Consider the following 22999-nt stretch of genomic DNA (forward strand, 5'->3'; position numbering starts at 1 on the left):
ACTTTCTTGACACCACGGTGCAAATAAGTGATGGTCACATTAACACCACCCTATATCGAAAACCTACCGACCGCTATGCCTACCTTCATGCCTCCAGCTTCCATCCCGGACACATCACACGATCCACTGTCTACAGCCAAGCACTGAGGTACAACTGCATATGCTCTAACCTCTCAGACAGAGACCAACACCTACAAAATCTCCACCAAGCATTCTCAAAACTACAATACCCGCACGAGAAAATAAGGAAACAGATCAACAGAGCCAGACGTGTACCCAGAAGCCTCCTACTGCAAGACAAACCCAAGAAAGAAACTAACAGGACTCCACTGGCCATCACATACAGCCCCCAGCTAAAACCCCTCTAACGCATCATCAAGGATCTACAACCCATCCTGGACAATGATCCCACACTTTCACAGGCCTTGGGTGGCAGGCCAGTCCTTGCCCACAGACAACCTGCCAACCTGAAACATATTCTCACCAGTAACTGCACACCGCACCATAATAACTCTAGCTCAGGAACCAAGCCATGCAACAAACCTCAATGCCAACTCTGCCCACATATCTACACCAGCGACACCATCACAGGACCTAACCAGATCAGCCACACCATCACTGGTTCATTCACCTGCACATCCATCAATGTAATATATGCCATCATATGCCAGCAATGCCCCTCTGCTATGTACATCGGCCAAACTGGACGGTCTCTACGGAAAAGGATAAATGGACACAAATCAGACATTAGGAATGGCAATATACAAAAACCTGTAGGAGAGCACTTCAACCTCCCTGGCCACACTATTGTAGACCTTAAGGTGGCCATCCTGCAGCAAAAAAACTTCAGGACCAGACTTCAAAGAGAAACTGCTGAGCTTCAGTTCATCTGCAAATTTGACACCATCAGCTCAGGATTGAACAAAGACTGTGAATGGCTTGCCAACTACAGAACCAGTTTCTCCTCTCTTGGTTTTCACACCTCAACTGCTAGAACAGGGCCTCATCCTCCCTGATTGAACTGACCTCGTTATCTCTAGCTTGCTTGCTAGCATATAAATACCTGCCCCTGGAAATTTCCACCACATGCATCTGAAGAAGTGGGTATTCACCCACGAAAGCTCATGCTCCAAAACGTCTGTTAGTCTATAAGGTGCCACAGGATTCTTTGCTGCTTTTAATGAACAATTTAGAGATCTTGAGTGTATTAAAACTGCTGATTTTTTTAAAGAAACAGGAATAAGCAAACACAATTTTAGGGCTGAAAACTGAGACACATCCTTAACTATGATGTTCCTACTAGTCCACTACACATTTTTATTTTAAATGCACACACGTTTATTTTAAAATCACAACTAATGAGAATTCCCCAGTACCAGATAGACAGGGGTACCTCTCCTTGGTACTACCTTCATGACTGTTGAGCTGCACTGGAATTGCCTTGATCAGCCCCATTTTTCATACCAAGCACACAGTTCTGTAAGAAATGTAAGATTGGGGTGATATCCTTAAAGCAGTTAGCTATGCGTGTTAATCTGTTCACAAGAGTAAAATCGTGGAGGGGAGAGAAATCCATGATGATGGACGCAGTGTTAGAGGGCTGGCAGATTTTAAGACACAAAATGCTTGTATCATACGCCTAATGCGCATGCATGTGTGTTTTTAAAGCAGACCCAAATGCACACAAGAAGATAGGAGACCTTAAGACAAATTCATTTCAGTGATATGTGATAACAAGGAACAACACTGACAGGTAAGTTGGCCAGAGAGATATTTTCACACTGTTGCCCTTAAGATGTGTATTTTCATCAACCATGGCATCTACGGCTCCTTCTTCCTCCTTCTTAGCCCCCACCCCCACTTTCCATTCAGTTCAAGACAATAGGGCAGTCTCCAAGGCACCTTGTTTTGCAGGCCCCAGGGAGGAAATGACAGAAGGCTTCCCTTATTTACCTTAGCCGTTTCCCCGTGTAATCTGGTTAATCATGTGGCTAATCGACAACAGAGAGGATCCCCGCACACTGTGCTCCACAATGACGACTTATTCATATTTTGTACAATAGAGTGTTTAAGTCATTCCACGCTTTGACAAGAACATTGGGCTTGCTTTGTTTTGTTGCTCTTAGGAGGGTTTGTCTACTGCGCCCTCTCTCTCATACAGGCATATATTCCAGTTCTCGCCTGCTGCAGCTGGACAGGGAAGAGCTATTATTTTGTTTTGGTTTTTAAAACCAATGAATTGATTATTGTGGCGTAACGCATGTGTTAAAACGGTCCCCACATGTATGCATATATTAACCATTTGTTACTTCAAAGCAAGGTGACCTAAGAGACCGCAGTGTTCTTGCTCTTCTTAGTTTGCCTGGATAATCTGTTGAGCACAAAAGAAAATACTAAATAAAAGGAAGTCAAAGACTGTCTGTATATTTAAATAGTTTACTATTCTGCATCAAAGTTCTTCACACAGAAAATATATCTATATCCCAATATACTGTAGTCATAAAGGTAGCTCACACCCTTGTTCTATGACTGAGGATGATGTTTATCTGAAATCTATACAAAAGTATATCTTTGACAATTGCCTCCAGACTACATTACTGGTATGAAGCCATGGGGCCGTATCTGTTCTGTTACACACATGCAACTCCTCTTGACATCTGTTACAGATTCACAATGTATTGATGTCAATAGAATTACATAGATGATACAGTGTGATCCTGTTCCCAGACAATTCACTGGCAAAACTCCTAAAACTTGGTGGTACAGGACCCAGCACTATTAGAAGGCACAGTTTTTGTTCTGAATGCAGAAAAGGATTAGGGAATTGGAAGGCTTGTAGACTTCCACTGTTAGGTCACAAGTTCTCCTCCAGTTATGAAAAAAAGTCAGCATACTCCAATGTTGGTTTTGTAGCTTGTGTGAAATGGATTGGTGGTTCTAGATTATATTTATATACAATTTAAATTATTCATCACAGATGATCCCATCAGAAAGTGACATCAGGTACTTTTGTTTGCAGACTCAAGCAAAAATGCCAAAGAATGAATAAAGAGGTAGACTGCATAAACACTCACAACCCTAGAGGTGCTCTGGTTTGAGGCACAGTGGTGGAACAATGTGGGCAAGCTTGTACTACTGCTGCCCATCAGGAAAGTGTCCTGCTAATCTGGTAGCTTTCACAAGCACTCATTTCACTTCTTTTTTTAAACTAAATGCATTTTACCAGTGTTGGTTTTTGAATTTGGTTTATGAACGTGTCTGCTTAGCTTCAGATGAGGAAACCACATACACCACAGTTTGAAGTGAATGCAGCTCCAGTGATTTAATGGAGGGGTTTATTCTTTACAGCAGCGACAGTGTCCCCAGAAACACTCAAGCCATATTCTATGACGTGAAATCACCCTTCTGAGGTTAGATAACATCTAGGCTAAGCAGAAAAATTCCTTTTAACTTTTACACCCAAAATAGAAAAGGTGATTAGTATAGTTTGAATTTAAAAAAAAATGTGGATCTCATCTAAGTGCTGCTGCTTACAACCAATAATGCACAAGAAGATATAAGCGTATGTTGTATGCTTAGTCATAGTGCAGATATGCCACGAATTAATCTCACTCTCTCCTAATGAGATACAGAATTATTGGTTCTTAAAACATTTGTAGCTTGATAAAGTAGTTGTAAGCAAATTTGATTTGCTTGTTATATTTAAACTCACTTAAAGGAATCATGCAAAAATATAATGATAAAACATAGCAGTTGTGACTATAAAATACAGCTTATACAGAGAAACAGATTCACCACTGACTCTATCAATATATAGGTAGTAAATAAAGAAGCTTTGCTACCTCTTGTAACTAACAACTGCCTCTTCCAGGAAAGGCTGTGTTTGGGGAAATAGTCTCCACGGTCACAGGTTTTTATATTATTATTATTATTATTACCAAAAGAATCAGACAAAGGAAGGCCATGATCCTGACTCCTACTGAAGTCAGTGAGTCTCTAAACACATGAAGCTCATGACAGGTCCAGATAGAAAGTTTCCTTTTGCCTTCTAGTAGAGAGAAAGCCCATCTCTTAACTCCACCACTTTATTAGCACCTTTCCAGCACATTATCCTTCCCCTAATCCTCCTGGCACTTTAGGGATTCAGGGTCATTAGAGCACTTGAAGGGTTGATGTTACTGTGATAGAGGTGTGAATTGATCCCTAAAATGACAACCGGTGACAAGGGTACTTCATTAGTCTACTACTTTGCCTCTTAATTGCAATTGATTGGTCTGTCTGTTAGAAGAGGTAAATTGGCTGCTCTGGTTCTTGTCATGTACTACATAGCTCTCTACATAGCTCCATCTTAGATCCCTCTTTCATCAAGTATTCTTCGCTTATCTAAACAGACCCACTGAAGTCAGTGGGAATACTCATGTGAGTAAGGGTGACAGGATTGGGCCCTTTGTTGCCTTTATTTTGGAGTTTTTTCTATCTTTCCCTTTGGCAGAATTTCTGTTTAAAACCCTCCACTAATGAATGGTAAAAAAGAAGAAAAGGAAACAGGCAAGAATCAAAGATTAACTTTATCCAAAGACCTTTTTAAAGTCATGCATTTATCTACTGTTTGAATGGATTTCCTGATGAATGACTTGGTTCTCAAGTACTGCACGCTGTTAATAATATACATTTTAATACCATCTGTCCCTGCCAGGGTCACACATGCTACAAGACTGGATTGCTGTTGACCAAATACATGGAATATTGGGACATGCAAAGCATCTCTGCCAGCAATGAAGTAGTGCATGTGCAATTAAAATTATAATATTTTAGTGCCTAACTTCTTTGTTTTTTCAAACAGGGTTCTAAAATAGAACAATTTTAGCCCAGCAGAGAATGTTCTATTGACTTTACTCATCTATGACCACTGTTGGATTATCTTTATTTTCTAAAAAAGTAAATGTATCTATTAACAAGAGTCCTTAGTAGTAAAATAAAACAACATGACTGCAGATCTCTTAAATCATCCACTCATTTTTATACATCTTATATCAAAGGAATGGAAAAGCAAAACAATTCTCCCCCTCCTCCCCCCCAAAACGAACCAGTACCTCAATTACAGTCAGTTACAAAAGCAATTCTGTGATCTTAAGTCAGCAAAAGTATCGACCTTAACAAATATCCCCACTTGGCTTCTGTTTTAGAAACATCACCACTTGAATCTAGACACTATGTGAAATCCTGGCCCTATTGAGGTCAGTTGGAGTGTTCCCATTAAGTTCAACAAGGCCAGGATTTCACCTTTTAAGCTTTTTAAATGGTATATGGCTCATGAAGCAAAGGTGCATGTGCTGAATAAAAAATGAGTAATACTGTTTATTCATTCAGCACAGTCCTGATCAAATCATGGTGCAACTTTCTAACCACTAGTATAATATTCCTATCCCTCCCTTCCTACTTTAACTCCATTTAGATCACTTATGTGGGCTTTCTGCTTCCCTATTTCAAAAGTCTGAGGCTGTTGGAAACCTTTAATTATAGTAAAAAAATAATTAATGATAGACATTAGTAATGGAAAATACCCCAGGTTTTAGTTCATCCGCTCCCAGTGCAAAATAATTCCCTACAGTATATTTTCTTGTGCATGGTCCTATCCAATAGAAACAAGATTTCTTCCATTTTTTTTTAGACAATTCCATAGTCTAATATAGCTCTTTATTTAGGTTTCTCCCTCCTGGTGTCTAGCCATCCTAATTTGTGCTATGATCCTATCATGTTTCACAAGCATTGGTCCTGCTTAGTATTTGAATCATAGTCCTAAAGTTGTCTAAACTTAATTTGGTTTAGAAATCAAATTGGTTAAGTCAGTGAAAACTCCTGGGTAAACTTTCCTATTTCAGTTTAAGAGTTTCAATGTAGCTTAAGCCAAATTTAAGCGAAACTGAAATAAACCTGGTTTAAAACTAAACTAAAATAAAAGTGTCCATCTTGGCTATTGGAGGTACTGTCAGTGGGGAGATATTTTCAGCTGATGTCCCCACTACTTGCTGAAGAAGATGAAGGCAGGAAAGCATATGAAGTATGTAGGTGGACCCAATCTGTGGAATGGAGAAGAGTATCATGTAAGTTAGAAGGGGGAGCCTCTCTGGGAAAGAAAGGGGACTTGTTTAGAAATGTCAAAGCTGCTTTCTAAATAAATCTTCTACATTCATTTTACATGTCCTGCCCCAGTATACATAGATCTTGGGAAACAAGAAACAATTACTTTTGGGAACAGAGGGAAGTTCATTCTGGGAAGTAGAAGATAGAAAAGACTAGCAAAAGCATTGAGAGAAAGTTTCCATGAAGAGGCTTGGTGGATGGAGTGGGAAGAGGATGAGTGAGTGTAACCTGCCCTCACCATCTGTGGCATGATCACTCTGATGGATCAGTATTAAACTCCAGCAATGACTTCCGGAGCTCAATCTAGTTAGCTTATGAAATAGACGGTGAAGGGATGATTTGATCACAGTCCATGTACAAGTCTATAGGTTACAGAAATTTGATATCACAGGGCTCTTCAGTCTAACAAAGACATAACTAAATCCAATGACTGAAAGTTGAAATCAGACAAATCCAGTCTAGAAATAAGGTGCACTTTTTAACAGTGAAGGTAATTAGCCACTGGAGCAACTTACCAAGCGTTGTTATGGATTTCCAACACTGGTGACTTTTTAATCAAGATAGGGTATTTTTTTTTTTTAAGATTACTGTAGTTCAACCACAGCTATTGTACTTGAAGTAGTGCTACAGTGAAATCCCATTACCTGTGTTATGCAGGAGGTCAGACTAATTAATCACACTAGTCCCCTCAGGCCTTAAAAATCTACAGATCTCTGGGGAAAGAAACTTTCCCAGGTCCCACAGATTTAATCCCATTCCCCTGATGGTTTCCTTAGTTTTCTCCTCTCCCATGTAGATCCTTGGTTTTTCACCTAGTCACTGCGGAGTAAGACTAGAGCCCTGAGTGGGACTTTTTTTTTTAATCCCACTCCCACTGTTAAGGCAATAGGTCCTGCAGGACTCCAGTCCCACTGCAGGTCTCTACACTAGTCCCGCATGCCGGGCTCTAAGAAGACCCCTGAATCTCTGGCTCCTAAGAATACCACCTTACTTTGCACCAAATGCCAGACCACACCACCTTGACCACTCCCAGCTGACTATACATGATCTAATCAGGAGGCACTCTAGCAACTTTCCTAAGAAGGTAGCTGCACATGATTGTACAGAGAAATGAAGCACCTCTTCCCCTGGAAGTAGGCTGATGTGATGTACTGGTGTTAGCAGTAATCAAGATTTCTCATATGAGGGCTAGTCGGTTTGGATAGGCAAAGCTCAGGAAGTTCTGGTCAGATTGATAGTTCAGTTCAAAACTCTGACATTTGGATTAAAGCAGTACTGAAATGAATCTTATATTTGACATTTAAAATACTTTCAAAAGGAACCTTTTCCACTGCATGTAGTTTCCTAAATCATAGCAGAATGTATTGCCATGGCAGAATGGCATGAGAAATTACTCTTCAACTGCTTCTGTGTTTTCCCACATTATGACTAAAGACATGAGTCTGTGAATCATTATACATAATGCAAGAGTATCATGCATAATAAACCAATGATGCAATAGAAGAGTTTTGAAAATTCGTTTGCCATGTACTTTGGCCAACATCCAGATTTTAAATATAGTATACAACTGTGTCGACTGAGAAAGTGCTATCTTTGGAAGGGATGGTTTGATGGCTAAGTCACAGGACACATACAACATGACTTATGAACTGTCTTCACAATGCAACAGTCTGGACTACGGGGGTATGAATTGTAGAGTGCACTAAAAAAATTGTATTCTACCTGCCACATGTAGACCCTGCTAGGAAACTAAAAGGTACCTATTTCACATTAACGTAATCATGTTTGAAATGGGACTGCATCAATGTGAACTATGTATCTTTTAGTTCAAGCCCACAGGGTCTTCATGGGGCAGTTAGAGTGTAACATGTTAGAGTGCTTTACAAATTGTGCTCCTTTAATGTGCTTTTCCATACCTTGTAGACAAGCTTTTATACTTCCATTGTGACACTGCCAAAGTCACTTAAGATAATGTTTTCAGAAATATCCACTATTTTTCTATGTAATGGTTTTATACTGACTCCCATCACTATGGTACCTGAGCACCTTCCATGAAAAAACAATACAATGATAGCAATAGCAAAGTCCCTAGTGGACTTCATAGATTCTGTGGCTCTTGACCCTTGGGGGGGGGGTGTAAAAGCTCTTCATGGGGTAGGGTATTCAGGTTGGTTGGGTGATTTGTTTGTTTGTTTTGGGTCCATACCTTGGGACACTTATTTAAGCTGACCTAAGCCTTGATACAGACACTGCTAGGTTGATAGAGGAATTATTCCATTGACTTTGCTACTGCCTCTTGAGGGGCTGGTTTTACTACAGCACAGTGGAGCCACACCTTCCATCATTGTAACAAGTGTCTGTTAACAACACTGTCCAAGGGATTTTTAGGGTCCTAGACCACATTGCCATCTACTGATTTTAAATTAACTTTATCCCATAATTATAACACAATTGTACAATCCACTGCTCATAACAATTTATAGACCTAAGACATTATGACCCATTGTGCTTAAATTCTTGTACTCAACCATATTAACTGTCTGGTCCACACTAGTGTTCTCATCTTTTAAGCTCCGTGATATACAACTTTGTAATTGCAAGCAATTAAATAAAATGTGCTTGATAAGTTACATTTTTGTTCAAATCCTTTGAAACGAATTCAAGTACCATTGAAGTGGGGGGGGGAGTGACACTTTTTGTAACACTGGCTTGTATATATTTCTCCCCAGTCAGTACAACAGATTTACAGTGCTGTTACCTGTGCTACACCTGTTTTCTGAGATCTTCAGACTTCAGGTTGTTAAAATCCAGCATGTTTAATAAGCAATACATATATAGAAGATTGTGGAGAAGAAAATGTATGAGCTAATTTAGCCCAAGAATAAATATGGCTTTATTTCAGCCAAGACTTTTTTAGACAAACGTTCAAGATTAGGCATGTGCCACTGCACATACACATTGTCCTGGACACTACAGGAATCTAGGACACAGGGAATGTGGTTTAACTAAGCCACAACCTTATTAAGCAATACATCTGGGCCGCATGTAGCAATATCCTACCCAGTGCAGGTCAGCCTTCTTTGGTAATCCATGCCTCACAGTGGAGGGCTGCCATTAGCCTCGCCACACAACCATTAGCCTGGTCCCATTGCCTGGAGCCCTTACCCATAACCATATGAAGGTTAAGGGTGAACAGAGGTAGACAATATGAGCTCCATTCCTGTTTCTCTTCTCCTAATCTGTTTTATCAGTGGATTGGACCCTCCTGTAAAACAATTATCTGTGACTCACACCAAGCTGCATCAAAATGAATTTTACAGGCTAATTTACCCAGTGGGTTGCTGGACTCAAGGAAGGTAAAGAAATCTCACTCAGCCCAGTCCAGTCAGGCAGAGGGGAAAAATTCCTTCCCCACTCCCAAGAGGCAACTGGTAGGATGCCCAGAGCAAGGCCCCTAAAGCTGCTTCCATTCTAATCCTGAGAGGAGGTAGGAGGAAAGGGATTTTTCCTTCCTAGCACAGAGTGGCAACCCCAGCAAGGGAAACAGTTTATAAGCCCTCCCCTTGAGTGTGAAGGAACTAGTAGGCTTATTCTGCACCTTTCTATCTAATCAGCCTTAACCTATGAGACAGCTGGCTACCCAGAAGAAGGGACGGGAGTGCAATCGTTAAAGACGCCAAAGATTTTTGGCTCAGACAAATTCCCTACCTTGGATGCTGCATAGGGACATGTATACATGCAAGTACATAGTGTGCCCATTAAAATCAAGTATTTGCTTCCATAGATGGCCAGGTGTGTATATGCATGTGGCCTCTCAAATATGTGATCACAAAAGGCATATGGAATAACCTGAAAGAATACTGAATAGAGTTAATAGGAGATAAATCTGTTTTATCTCTTTGCTTCAGGAAATTTTTATTTCTTAGAACAGGTCTACACTATGAGGTTAAATCGACCTAGGTTATGTTATTCACATAGCTCTAGTGGTTGTAGCGTAGGTCAACTTATTACGGTATCTACACCGTGCTGGGTCGACGGAAGAAACTGTCCTGTGACTTACCTTTTGCTTCTCATTCTGGTGGAGTACTGGAGAGCAATCGGAGGTTGATTTAGCGGGTCTTTACTATATCCACTAAAACGATCCACAGTAAGTGTAGGCATGCCCTTAGGCTATAGCTACACTGCACCCCACTTCCAATGGAGCATAGGATATGTGTAGTTACAGGCCACAGTGAAAAGTAGGCTGCAGCCTCACTGTGGTGTGTAGTTACATATACCAGTGAAAAACTCTGTCAGGGCAGAGGCAGTGGGAAAAGGCTCAGCAGCAGGGAGCTGCTGGAGCCTTTCCCCACTGCCTCCCCTCTGCCCAAACCTTTTCCTGATGCCAAATTCTTTGACTGTAGCAGGGAAAGGCCGTCCGGCAGTGCGGAGGCATCGAAATTCTGTTAAAAATAGCAATGTAGATGGGGTAGCGCTGCTTGGGGAAAAGAGAGCCACAAAGGGCATGTACCTAGTATCTACCCACAGGGTTCAGACATGTCTTTGCTCACATAAGCAGTGCCTCACCGTTTATGCTGCTATTTATCTCTGTGCTGGGGGCATATCATGTCTGTACTCTACATGCCACCAAAAGGAGTGTGCAATGAAGCTGCACCTTCAATTTCCTTAGAGTGATCTTTTGTTTTCACCCCTTGACAAGTTATCTCTGTCTTTCCGAGCCAAAACACTGTTAACTTTTAGGGCAGGAAACTCCAGTATTGCAGAGGGAAGCCAGAACATGGTAATTATTTAAGCTTACACACACACATGGACCTTTGGTGCAATGTACTACTGATGCATAGCTAGAGAGCAAAAGTGGTGTGGGGTCAATTGTTTTTAAAATGAACAATAATGATGGATTGGAGTCAATACTATCAAATGACAGAAAGAAATTTTTGCATTGTTGTAACAAGAGCTGCTGGAGTCAGTGAAGTGACTCTGGAAAAGCAGGTCTCTTTCCAATGCTCCCACATGACTTGCCTTATCAGGGATATACCCAGCATAATTCGAAGTGGAATAAGACCGAAATGAGCATCCTGGCCTTTGCCATCCCTAACCTTTCCTGGATCAGATCCTCAAATCAGCTTGAAGTAGGCTTCATTGACTTTAACAAAGCTTTTATACAAGCTGAGGATCTAGTGCCCTATGTGCTAGATTTCTGTACTGACTCCAATGGTCACGAAAAATGTATTGAGATAATTTAACGAATAAATAAATACTGCACCTCTCTCTAAGTGCCATAAAGATGGCAGGCAACTCAAATAAATACAACCGAAAGTCTAGTTTTTCCAACTACTATATATCTATTCAGTTCTGGATTTCAGAGCCTTCTATAAGGTTTGTGACTTATTTTACCTCTGTATGGAGGAAAGGAAAAAGCAGGTTTTGCATTACCGGTCAGGGCACTGAACAGAGGAGGAGAAATAGTGGAAAAAATATTCACAACCATTTTTAACGTTCTTTAGATTTTCCTTCATCTTCTCACCCATTTTAACTTGCTTCTCACAAATATTAATGTGAGCAAAGTTTGTTCATATGAATCTCAGCAGACACTGACTTTTTAGCTGGGATTAATTTAATCATGAAAGGAAATTCATTTTGTGAAAAAGATTGTTTCAGGCAGAAATGGAAGCAGATTATAAAACTTGGGTCATTATCCAATCTGGGAATAACAACTATATTACGTGATTTAAGTAACCAGATTGCTTGAATATTGAATCCTCAATGGAATATTTACAGCAAAGAATTTGGGAGCAATCTAGCCCCAGTCTGTTTGCACTAGAGGTGAGTATAATATTTCATTCACAACAATGTTGTGGAGGGATAAAAATGGCTTTTGTTGAAATGGGAGTTTCTATAGCAGATGTCCTATATTCAGTAAAAGTTTTGGTTTTTCAATTAAAAAAACAAACAACAAATACTGACAGCACCCACACATGCTTTTGGCACCTGAAGGCTGAAAAGGTTGAGGGGGGAGCTAAGTTTTTCTTTTGATGAAAACCCACAAACTTTTGAGGAAGATTTTTGATTAAGATGAACATGTTACTATTTTCACTGAAATCTTTCAAAGGAACAGAAAAAAAAATATTTTCCAACTACCTCTAGCTCGCACAAATCACTTCACATAGGAAACACATTAATAATACTTCCACTATGTAGACAATTCATTAACTGAACAAATGGGCTAAGTGTGCCAAATACATTGTTTGTTATGATAAGTTGTGCTGACCAAGGCGACTCATGACATGATTTTTTTTTAATTATGGTATTTTGAGGATTTCTGACCCTCAATTTTTCCTAAGAAGATGTGTGTTGATTTTTAGAGGAATGATAAGAAATAACTACAGACTGGATAAAGAAGCCTGAGACAAACTTACCCTTCTATTTTTTCTTCCTATATGACTTGCTTACTTTCTAATTTGCCTGAATTTCCCCCATCAGCTGCAATCATGTTTTAATGAGGAACTTCTGCTAATATCTGAGATCACCTGCCTGAACTCTGTACCAAAGATGACCATTCGGTTTGGGAGTTTTTGATTATTATTGTTCTTGTTTTTGTGAAGTAAAACTGTTTTGGGGTGTATCATGGGGTCCATTCACCACAACGGCGCCTCTTGCTGTCCAGTCTGGGGATTAGCTCTTCCAGTTGGTGGACTATCTTCAGGTGGTGCCTCTCCCATCATCCTCTCACCCTGCAGACCCACCTCACTCCAAGAACTGCAGCATCCTCATCATGACTCGGTCCTCTGGCACCATCCGTGCTTCCCCCTTGAGGGGTTACCTAAAGTCCTTGTATGGAAACAATCCCAGGTGGTCTTCTCCTGTGCTTCCCTGACAATGCCACTTCCTCAGTGGCCGGTAGGGAAACCTGCACCCATCCACCCTCTGCTTTGAGTTCCAGTCCAGGGACCCTCAGCTCAGCAGTTCTGGGCTTTACCCTCTCAGCCTCACCACTCCTTCCCTTAACTGCTTCCTACTCTTCCTTGTCCCCACCACCACCCACCTCCTCTGGGAGTACCAGCTCCAAGCCAAGTCCCTCTTTCCAGGAATGGACTGCAGATTTAGGCATATGCGTAGGCACCCAAAAATTTGGGGCACCCGCCCCTGGGTCTTAGTGTCCATCCTCTCAATTCTTCCTATCCCTGTTCTGACCCTTCCTGCAGGCTCCCACCACAGCTGGCTGCTGCAGCCTGGTAAGTCTTCCTCCCGAGGGGATCTACTGCTTAAAATTGGAAAAGTCTTCTAGCCTGCCAGACCTATTAGCACAACATTGAAACTGTTAAAGTGCCATTCAAGAGGTAATGAAGCCATTTAACAGGCATTTGCCCACCCCCAGGTATATACTGTCAGGGCTTGGCTACACTTGAAACTCCAAAGCCCTGCCGTGGGAGAGCTCCAGTGGCAGCGCTTTGAAGTGCGAGTGTGGTTGCGGCGCCAGGAGCTCTCCCAGCGCTGCAGGTATTCCACCTCCCCGTGGGGATTAGCTTGCAGCGCTGGGACCTGCGGTCCCAGCGCTGGGGCACTGTTTACACTGGCGCTTTGCAGCGCTGTAACTTGCTGCGCTCAGGGGTGTGTTTTTTCACACACCTGAGCGAGAAAGTTGCAGCGCTGTAGAGCTCCAGTGTAGCCAAGGCCTCAGGCCATGGCTACACTTACAGTTTTGCAACGCTGGTAGTTACAGCTGTGTTCGTACAGCTGTGTAGGGCCAGCGCTGCAGTGTGGCCACACTGACAGCTACCAGCGCTGCAGTGTGGCCACATTTGCAGCATTTGCAGCGCTGTTGGGAGTGGTGCATTGTGGGCAGCTATCCCAGTATTCAAGTGGCTGCAATGTGCTTTTCAAAAGAGGGGGGTGGGGTGGAATGTGACAGGGAGCGTGGAGGAGACAGAGAGAATGGATTTTTGGAGTTGACACTGTTCTCAGCTCCCTGTCTTGCAAGTTCTAAGGACTGGAAGACACACAGTGCCTACCTTCAATCATTTTAAAAGTTCTAACTCCCTTCCCCCACTCCTCTCTCATTCACTAAATGCAAATTATATACTGCTAAATATCCGTCAGACCAGATAAGCAACTGCTCAACATGGACTTCCCCCTCCCCCTCTGCCGTGTGAGCGTGCTGTTTCTCTCTTCAAGCAAACAGCTGTGAACATTCCAAAGTAATTCCCCTGCCTGCCTCCGCTCGCTCAGCAAACAGGAGCTGTGTTTGTTTTTTAAATAAGCAGTTTGGCTGAACTCCGAGCTCTCCCTTTCTTCCGGTTTGTTGTGGACAGGAATTCTGGGATACCTCCTTATACCCTGGAGGTCAATAAAAGCGCTGGTGGGCGTCCACACTTGCTGACCAGCGCTGGATCACCAGCGCTGGAATCCCTACACCTGAGGCTCGACCGGGTGTACAGCCAGCGCTGCAACCAGGGAGTTGCAGCGCTGGCCGTGCTTTGCAAGTGTGGCCACATCCTAAGTTGCAGTGCTGTAACCCCCTCACCAGCGCTGCAACTCTCTCGTGTAGCCATGGCCTCAGTTTCTAAATTTACTGACAAAAACAGTTGTGCATTATTGTAAAATTTATTCAGAACATGTTAGTCTAGAGGACCTTAGTTTAAAATTTTCTTTAAAAACATTTCATTAGAGAGTTCCTGAAGATTATAAAAATCACATCTCTAAAAAAACCATTACATAGATTTTTAGATGCACCATCTGAGTATTCATCTTTAGCCTTAAATGTGTGGCTTTTCAGACATATCTTTTTTTAAATAAATCCTTCACAAGACCACTTTTATCTAAAATACACACGTGAGGCTGGGCTGCTGTCGGTCATAGGCGTTCCGGTTTAATACTGCATAGGGCCCCATAAATCCTAAAGATGGCCCAGTGACTGACTGCTGCCTGCCTGCCTTCCTGCAACCTTCTCCAGCAGCCTCCTTCTCTCAGCGCCTGGGCTTTATAGGCCCTGCCTATTCCTGCTCATCAGAGTCTCATTTAATCCACTCCCTGGTCCCTGGCTCCTCCTCCAGGGACAGCCTGAGCAACTCATTGACCTGCCTGGCCACCTTAACCCCTGGGATGGACACGCCATCTCAGGGTGGCAAAGAGGAAACATGTTTTTTATTTCAAATCTAGATCCCAACCTAAACACTCTTACATTTTTGGACAACTCCATAGTTCTTGTTCAAATCCATCTATATGCTAGATGCTTTCATTAAATCCTGGTTCCAACTGGAAATTGGAAGAGATTCCATATGCAGATGCTATGGGAATGGAATATGGAAAATATTTTAATTTTAAATGTATTTGTTGGATCACTGCTAAACAAGGAAATGGAGCTGGAGCTAGTGATAGCGAGCCACAGTAAGTTTAGATGTTCCATTTATATAAGTACGCAAAGGCTGGATGGTTATCCAGAGTTTATTAGGCTGAAATCTCTTGAGAATTCTCTTGTCAGGTCACCAGTTATTGCTTCCAGCCAAACTCATGTTAACCTTTCAGCTTCTGGGTGAAACCAGAAACTGTTGCCAACAAAAAAAGGTAACTCTGAAATTTGAAAGTATCTAAAGATTCATTTCGGGGGGTACACCTTGAACTTTGGACAAAGATTCAGATCCATTCTTATTTCAGCTGAATTGGGATTTCTCTCTGAAGAGCAGCTGCAGGATCAGACTCTCCATTATATTTGCCCAGAAAGCAGCTAAAAGCAAATTAATTCTAAATTAAACTCTACTTAATCTTGGCATTTTTTAAAAAAAGAGAAATCCTTGTAAAAATTAGCAAGGCCACTACATTATGCTTCTCCTAAACAAACAAACAAACAAACAAACAAACAAACAAACAAACAAAAACAGCTATGTCATAATGCCTACAAAATAGTTGACAGTGGTTGGGCAGCCAGTGTGCTGTAACTGCCACTTACTATATTCTCACTGTGACCTTGTGCTTCCCTAGTCTGTTTATTGTATTTACCTATTGCCTCATCTTATACTTTGAATATAAGCGCCTTGAGCCAGGGACCATCTTTTCATTATGGTGTTTGTACAGTGCCTAGCATAATGAGGCCCTGATCCTTGATTGCAGTTCTAGGCACTACCACAATACAAATAATTGAGACTAATAGTAAGAGTTGTGAACATTCACCCAAAAGCAGGTTTCCCAACCTGTTCCAGTTTAAATTTTAGCTTGAGTAGTAAAGACGTTTAAAGAATTAGAATACAATCTATAGATAAAAAAGCTGATATGAAGTTCCCCTTAACTTACCAACCTTGTGAAGTTAATACTAGGTTTTGCCAAGAGGGTTTTCCAAACACTCAGAACCTTTATTCATTACTAAAGAGATCTCAGACTATCCTTCTATGACAAATATGTTATACAATTTCCCTTGTCTGGGTCAGATGCTAAAACAAAAAGAGGAGGGGCTGGGGGACTGCATAGGAATCAAGATTTTTAAAATGGTATTTATTCAGGATATTAAATCAGTTTTCCACTCAGGATTTTGTTTTTACTGTTATTCTCACTTAACCGATTTGGAATCAATGCCTGATCTTACATATCTCTTGCAGCTTGCCTTCAGAATCGTCTCCTTAAGGAAATTATGCATGGAAATTCCTTTTTACGATCTTTTACTGAAATCACAAGTCTGTATCTGAAACATATACTGCTGCAAATTTTGCCCAAAGCTTTGTCTTGGCTATATAAAAAAATTATAGGTGTGGACCAATTTTTGAATTAGCATGAAAACTCCTTTTATGTGCATATGAGAAATGTCTTTGAAACATTTTGCCAAAGGCTTTTTCGTCTTCTGGTTGTTATAAGAAAACATGGTTGCCCAAAAGAAAAAACCTGATCATGGTTCCACCTTAATCAGATTCACAATCGTGTCCTAATGCAATTTGTCCTAATCCATTTCTGAGGAAGACAACCATTTATGATTCAGGGAGACATGTGGGAATAAATGTGGCTATTTGAAAATCCCCTGAGTCATTTATGTACTATATTTTACCAGTTCATAAAAAAAAACCTAATTACATTTCTGGGAAGAAGGCATTATGGATGCAATGTATATTCTAATAAAACACTACACACACACACACACACACACACACCCCACTATCCGGGTATCTTGTAGTCATATTGTGCTCAGTTTGCAATATGGACAATTCATTTCATATCTCAGTAGCTGGTTTTAGAATAGCAATACTGTGCTTAACATATTTAACACCGATCACAGATATCAGTATGTGCCTGGAAATGCTGCTGTCTTTGCTTTCGTTTGGTAAAAGACTGCTGTATGTTCAGCATGTCAGAAAATGGCCCCTCAGCAGGAGCGTTGGAAGCTCCTGAGAAGTGAGGGAGGCCACTAGCACCTGAATGCCCCCGCCCCACCCCTTCACCCTGAGGCCACACCTACCACTCACTCCTCTCCATACGTCAGCCTTTCCCCTCCAGTCGCTCACCTTTAAGGCAGGAAAAAAAGTGGGAGGGCCTAGCCCCCTGATCCTCCCTGTCCGTCAGTAAGATACCCTACTTGGTGTACCAGAAATAAATGCATATACATACCTCTCTATATACACACAGTCAGAATGATATGTACTAGAGAACAAAAAGATACTGAAATATTTTCAGAAAAGGGATCACACATATATCTAACCATCCGTCACCACACACAGCCCCACCTACCATTGGAAGTACTAAGGTCCTCCTCTTGCAATTATTTACATAGAAGGGCTTAACTTTAATCATGTTGAGTAGCCCCTTTGGAGTTGTGTGGGTAAAATTAGGCATGTGCCTATGTGTTTTCAGGATTGTTGCCTCAAATACTAGAGCAAGAGTTCCAAATGTAGAAAGCTCCAAGTTTATTTACATTGAAATTCTTTCATGCAAAACTCCTCCCCTCCCCAATATTAAAATGTTATTGTGAAAGAAAGTTTTGCTATAAACAAAATTGACTGTAATAGATGGCATACAACTGGGACAAGTCAGTAGTATAAATAATCAGAAGATTTCTATCTACCCATTTGTAATAATCAGGAGATCATGCAGCTCATGAAATTACAATTACCTAACATTTCATCATTTATTTTTTACTTAAATGGTTTGTGAATGATTGTTTTTCTTTGGCACATGTGTGAGAGTGAATGATTTCTTGTGCTTCAGCTGCAGCAAATTTAGGTCTGATTGTTTCATGCACTGAAGGATGAAGTTGGTGTTCATGTGGAAAAAGTCATTTTGCATGACTATTGAGAACATTTTAAATTTCCTGGTTTGGAAACAATTAGGTGAAAAACAGTGAAAAAAATTAAATAGGGCTTCCGAAAAAACCTGGGAATGAAATTAGCCTCAAACTTGCCCTTTACCCTTTAAATTAAATGCTTTAGGGTAGGTCTACGCCACAAGGTGTGATTGTAGCATGTGTAGGCATTCCCATGCTATCTTTAATCTTATACAATAGTAGTGTAGACGTGGAGCAGGCTTCACACAGCAATCAGAGCACAAGACCTCCAGGGATCCCGAGTATGTACTCTGCTCACTAACCCACGCCACCATGTCTATGCTGCTGCTCTTACTCATGCTAGGTAGATCAAAACTAGCATGAGAAGCCTACCCATGTAAAAAAAACCCACACCTTTCAGTCACAGTGTAGGCATACTCTTGGTATGAAATGTAACATCCCCAAATATCCTTCCTATAATTCCCTATATGATGTACAGATAAGCAACTAGTTGACAGATTTTGTCTACCACACTGAAACTTGCATTCAAAGGCCCTGTCAGAATGCAGGTCACTTGGCATTCAGAAAAAATGGCACATGGATAGCAGCACCAGCAATGAAAGATTCAGTGCAGCTTTTAGGAGGAGAGAGTGCATTATACAGCAATTACTCAGTTGGCCTGATTTCTGTCAGTCTTCCCCTGGAAACAGCAAGGAAGCCAATGGTTCTTTTATGCATCAACACCACCTAGAATTACTCATAATGACTCATTGATATTTAGATCCCAAGGACATCAATGGTAGATACTCATCTTTCATTATAAAGTGAAACCCAACAAACTTATGTTAGTGCAGTTTGTGAATATACTCCTACTTCTACAAACTGAAATCGGGATTTAATGTATGAAACAAGGTTTGTTGCAGGTGAAGCACAGATATTTTTACCTGAACAGCTTAGGGAAGAAAGAAAAATAAATAGAGCAGTTCTCCGTTAGCTGAAATTGATTGTGTTACATGGTATCTTGCTACTTTAGGCATTTGCAAATCATCCATCTCCACTGTATGTAGACACTCCTATAAACTCAATAAACACATATGGAAGAAAATATGTGACCATTACACAATACCTAAGTCTGAACACAAACATGAAGATAGACTGGAAAACAATATTGCCACATAACTTAACAGTTCCCCATGTCTTACGTTTCAGAAAATTAGAACTAAAATGGATTGACATGGAACAAATGTTCAAAGTGATTAATGATATCCTTTATTGGGTGTCCAGCTTGAGACCTCTTGAAGGGTCCCAGCTGCTAAAGCATGGATGCTCAGTACTTTCTGAAAATCATCCTCCTTTAAAGGTGTCCCAAGTTGGGCACTAAAAATAGAAGTACCCCCAAATAATTAGTCACTTTTGAAAAATTTGGAAATCTCAGCCATCATCCCTTCATACTCAACCTGCTCTGCACAATATTTTTCTGTCGGGAAGATTACATTTCTCATCACTGTTATTATATGCATACAAGCATGCATTACCTTTTAATAAATAAAGCAGAAGCCAACACATGTAACCACTATTATAAACAGCGTCTGTTATGAAACTCACATTGACTCAAATCCTCTTAATGGTTTTCCACTGAAAATTCAACATCTGCCAACACCACACAAATCTTGATAACTGATGTCAGCATGAATGCATTAAGCCATAGTTTTTAACATGTTAGGAAAACAAAGGGTTTATGGAATGCTGCTAACAAAGGGCTAAATCCTGTAGTCTTCACTCTGCAGTAGTACTGATCCCTGAGTAAGGACTGAAAAAGGCCAAAGCCTATAGCGCGTTAAGGAGAACAATTTTTTGTGCCATATGAGTAAAATGACATAAGATAGAAAAATCTACTATGCTAAATCACTGATGCTGGCACCTTTCATCGCCAAGCATCATTTGTGAATGCATGTCCTGCTGCACCAGCCACTGGCTTTGATGTGTAGCAGCTGCAAAATGAAGGCAATATTCAGTGCAGGAAGGCTGTTCAAATGAGAGGAAGGAGTGGAGGAGTAAGGTTTCCCCTCAAGGATTTGAAATTCCTCAGTGGAACCCAGCCAAAGAAAGATATAGAATATAAGAGACTTGGATTAATGTGTGATAATGATGCTGCCCTGCAGATTTACTGGGACTCTCATTGCAGAGGAAAATGTGAATCTCATAGCAGCAGCAGGGAGCATCTATTCAGATAACAGGGAATGCCAGGAGGTTAACTCTAGCAGTTGCAGACCTACAAAATTGATATGCCTACCTATGAGTGGCTTGCTTCTTGTGCACAGAAGTGGTTAATCAAAGTTTCAGCATAAGGCCTGAAAAACAACCATTTAATTAATGTGCCAGATATCCGTGCCAAAGCTTTTGCCTAGATTAGGTTCAAACTGTAAAGAAATCTCCAAGAGAAGGGTAATTCTCAACACCTGTGGGCATTTTTATTAGCTGCTTGCACAGAATGAAAAACCTTATGTTAAAGTGCTTGCCTCTCCTCTGCCAAATTGACCTTGTGTGCTTTTACCTGAGCATAAACATACGCAGGTTTTAAAGCAGACTCAGAAAAAGACTGCTAATGGGCAAGTGCTCTGTGGCAAATCCACTTGATTCAAACGTAGTTTGTGGATGGAAGTAATCATACTGGTCTGTTTAAACAGCTCTCTAGCAAGATACAGAAATAAACACGGTTTTAATGTTATGGAGCAAATTCTCAGGAAGTTATAAGGAAGAACAGCTTTTAAACGGGGGGGGGGGAGAGAAAGAAAAATCAATGCAGGCTTGTGAAGCAGCATTCTTTTAGCACAGTGCTATTGTTGCTGGGTTTGGATAAGGTTCAGGGAGTGAAATCTTGGCTCTGTTGAAATCAATGGATGTTTTGCCAATTGGGCCGGTATTTCATCGAGGCAGTAGAAACCCACTTAAGGTTTATTTCTGAAAGCTTTGTTTTTGTACCCAGATGCAGCCCTTCATTCTGGTTCTACAGTGTTGTACAGAATGACGAGCAAAAGCTGCCAGCACAAATGAAATTATTTTTAAAAAACAGCTGTTAAAGAGCTGCATGCTCTTTCCCAGAGGTGGCTACATTTTGGTACTGGATGACATTTCCCTATATGAAAAAGTAAGTGAATAATTTCCCCCAATCTAATTTATTCACTTAGTGTAGCTTTCTTTCTCATGTTCAGGGCACATTAATTTCAATAATAAATTTTTGAGGCAACCAATATTAAAAACGGGTCTATGGTGATCCAGTTTGTGGCACATTGGAAATTTGAGCTGTGTTCTTTAGTTGTGATTGGTCAGCTGTATTACGTGAAATTGTTTCCATTCCTTGAGAGTGCGCATGTAAGCACTTCCAGCATGAATACTCTCAAAGGCACATGACCATATGTAACTTGGTTTCTGTAAATGTTTGTGGCAATTAAACTTGATCTCTCAAATGTCTGAGCCTTGGGCAAGCCACTTCATCTCTTTGTGCTGCTATTTCTCCTCCCCTCCTTTAGCTGTCTTTAGGGTAAAGACATCACTTAGCACCTACACATTTTTGATGTAAAAGTTCCAAAGGCACCTAAGTTTTTGCTTCTGGGCATACACACTCCTACCACACCTTAGGTGCTCAGACACCTAGCTCATACCTAAGTCCCAGTGCAATCCACAAACTTGGAGAAGATAGATGCAGGAGCACCAATCTTGCCTGCCAGGTTCGGTCTGGAAGGGGTGCTCAGAGACCACCTAACTTCATTTAAAAAAAAAAGAAAAACAAGGGAAGGAGGATGCCTCCCTTCTAAAGTTTAGCCCAATGGTTAGGGCACTCATCCAGGATGTACAAGTTCCTAGTTCAGGTCCACCCATTGTACCTGATGAGCGGGGACAGGCATCTCCCACCTCTCAAGTGAGTGTCCTGACCACAGGAACACAGTGTGAGTCTCATGTTTTCTCTGGCCCAATTAATATTATTCAGTCTTTTAATTATAATGGAAGAGGATGACTAGATTCTTCCACCCTCACTCTTCTTGCTTTTGGGAGTCAAGGTGGTAGAATCTAGCCCATAGAGAGCAAGTTTTGCACTGATGGTCCAATCAGATCACCATTTGCCTCTTTTGCTGTAATAGTTGTTGACAATATTCACTCAAGTTGTGCATGCCTAAAGGTTTAGTTCTTTGCAACTTCTCCCACCCACTTTCAAAATCCCTTTTGTTCTGTACATTACATCTTAAGAAAAATAGAGACATAACTGGATGATTAGCCCTTCAAATATGGTTTTCCTGACATAACAAAACCAAATATTCTCAGCACCTCTGTCCTCATCTTTCTCCCAACACTAAACCAACAAAATATTGATTACATGATTCTTTAAATTGGGTTGTATAACTTATAGCACTTGTCCCATGCCACAAAAGGTTGTATGAGGTGATAAAAATGGATCTGTGCTAGGCCCTATCATTTGCAATCATGAGCAGCAGTGGAAAAAGTAATTAATTTTATGGAATCAGATCCTGATGTCATACTCCTAAAACTTAATGAAGGAGACCAGAGATAGCAAATATTCACCTATTAGCCTCACACACACATACACAAAGCATCTTCCCTAGC

Source organism: Gopherus flavomarginatus, chromosome 2 (assembly GCF_025201925.1).
Source record: "Gopherus flavomarginatus isolate rGopFla2 chromosome 2, rGopFla2.mat.asm, whole genome shotgun sequence".
In the NCBI taxonomy this organism is placed as follows: domain Eukaryota; kingdom Metazoa; phylum Chordata; order Testudines; family Testudinidae; genus Gopherus; species Gopherus flavomarginatus.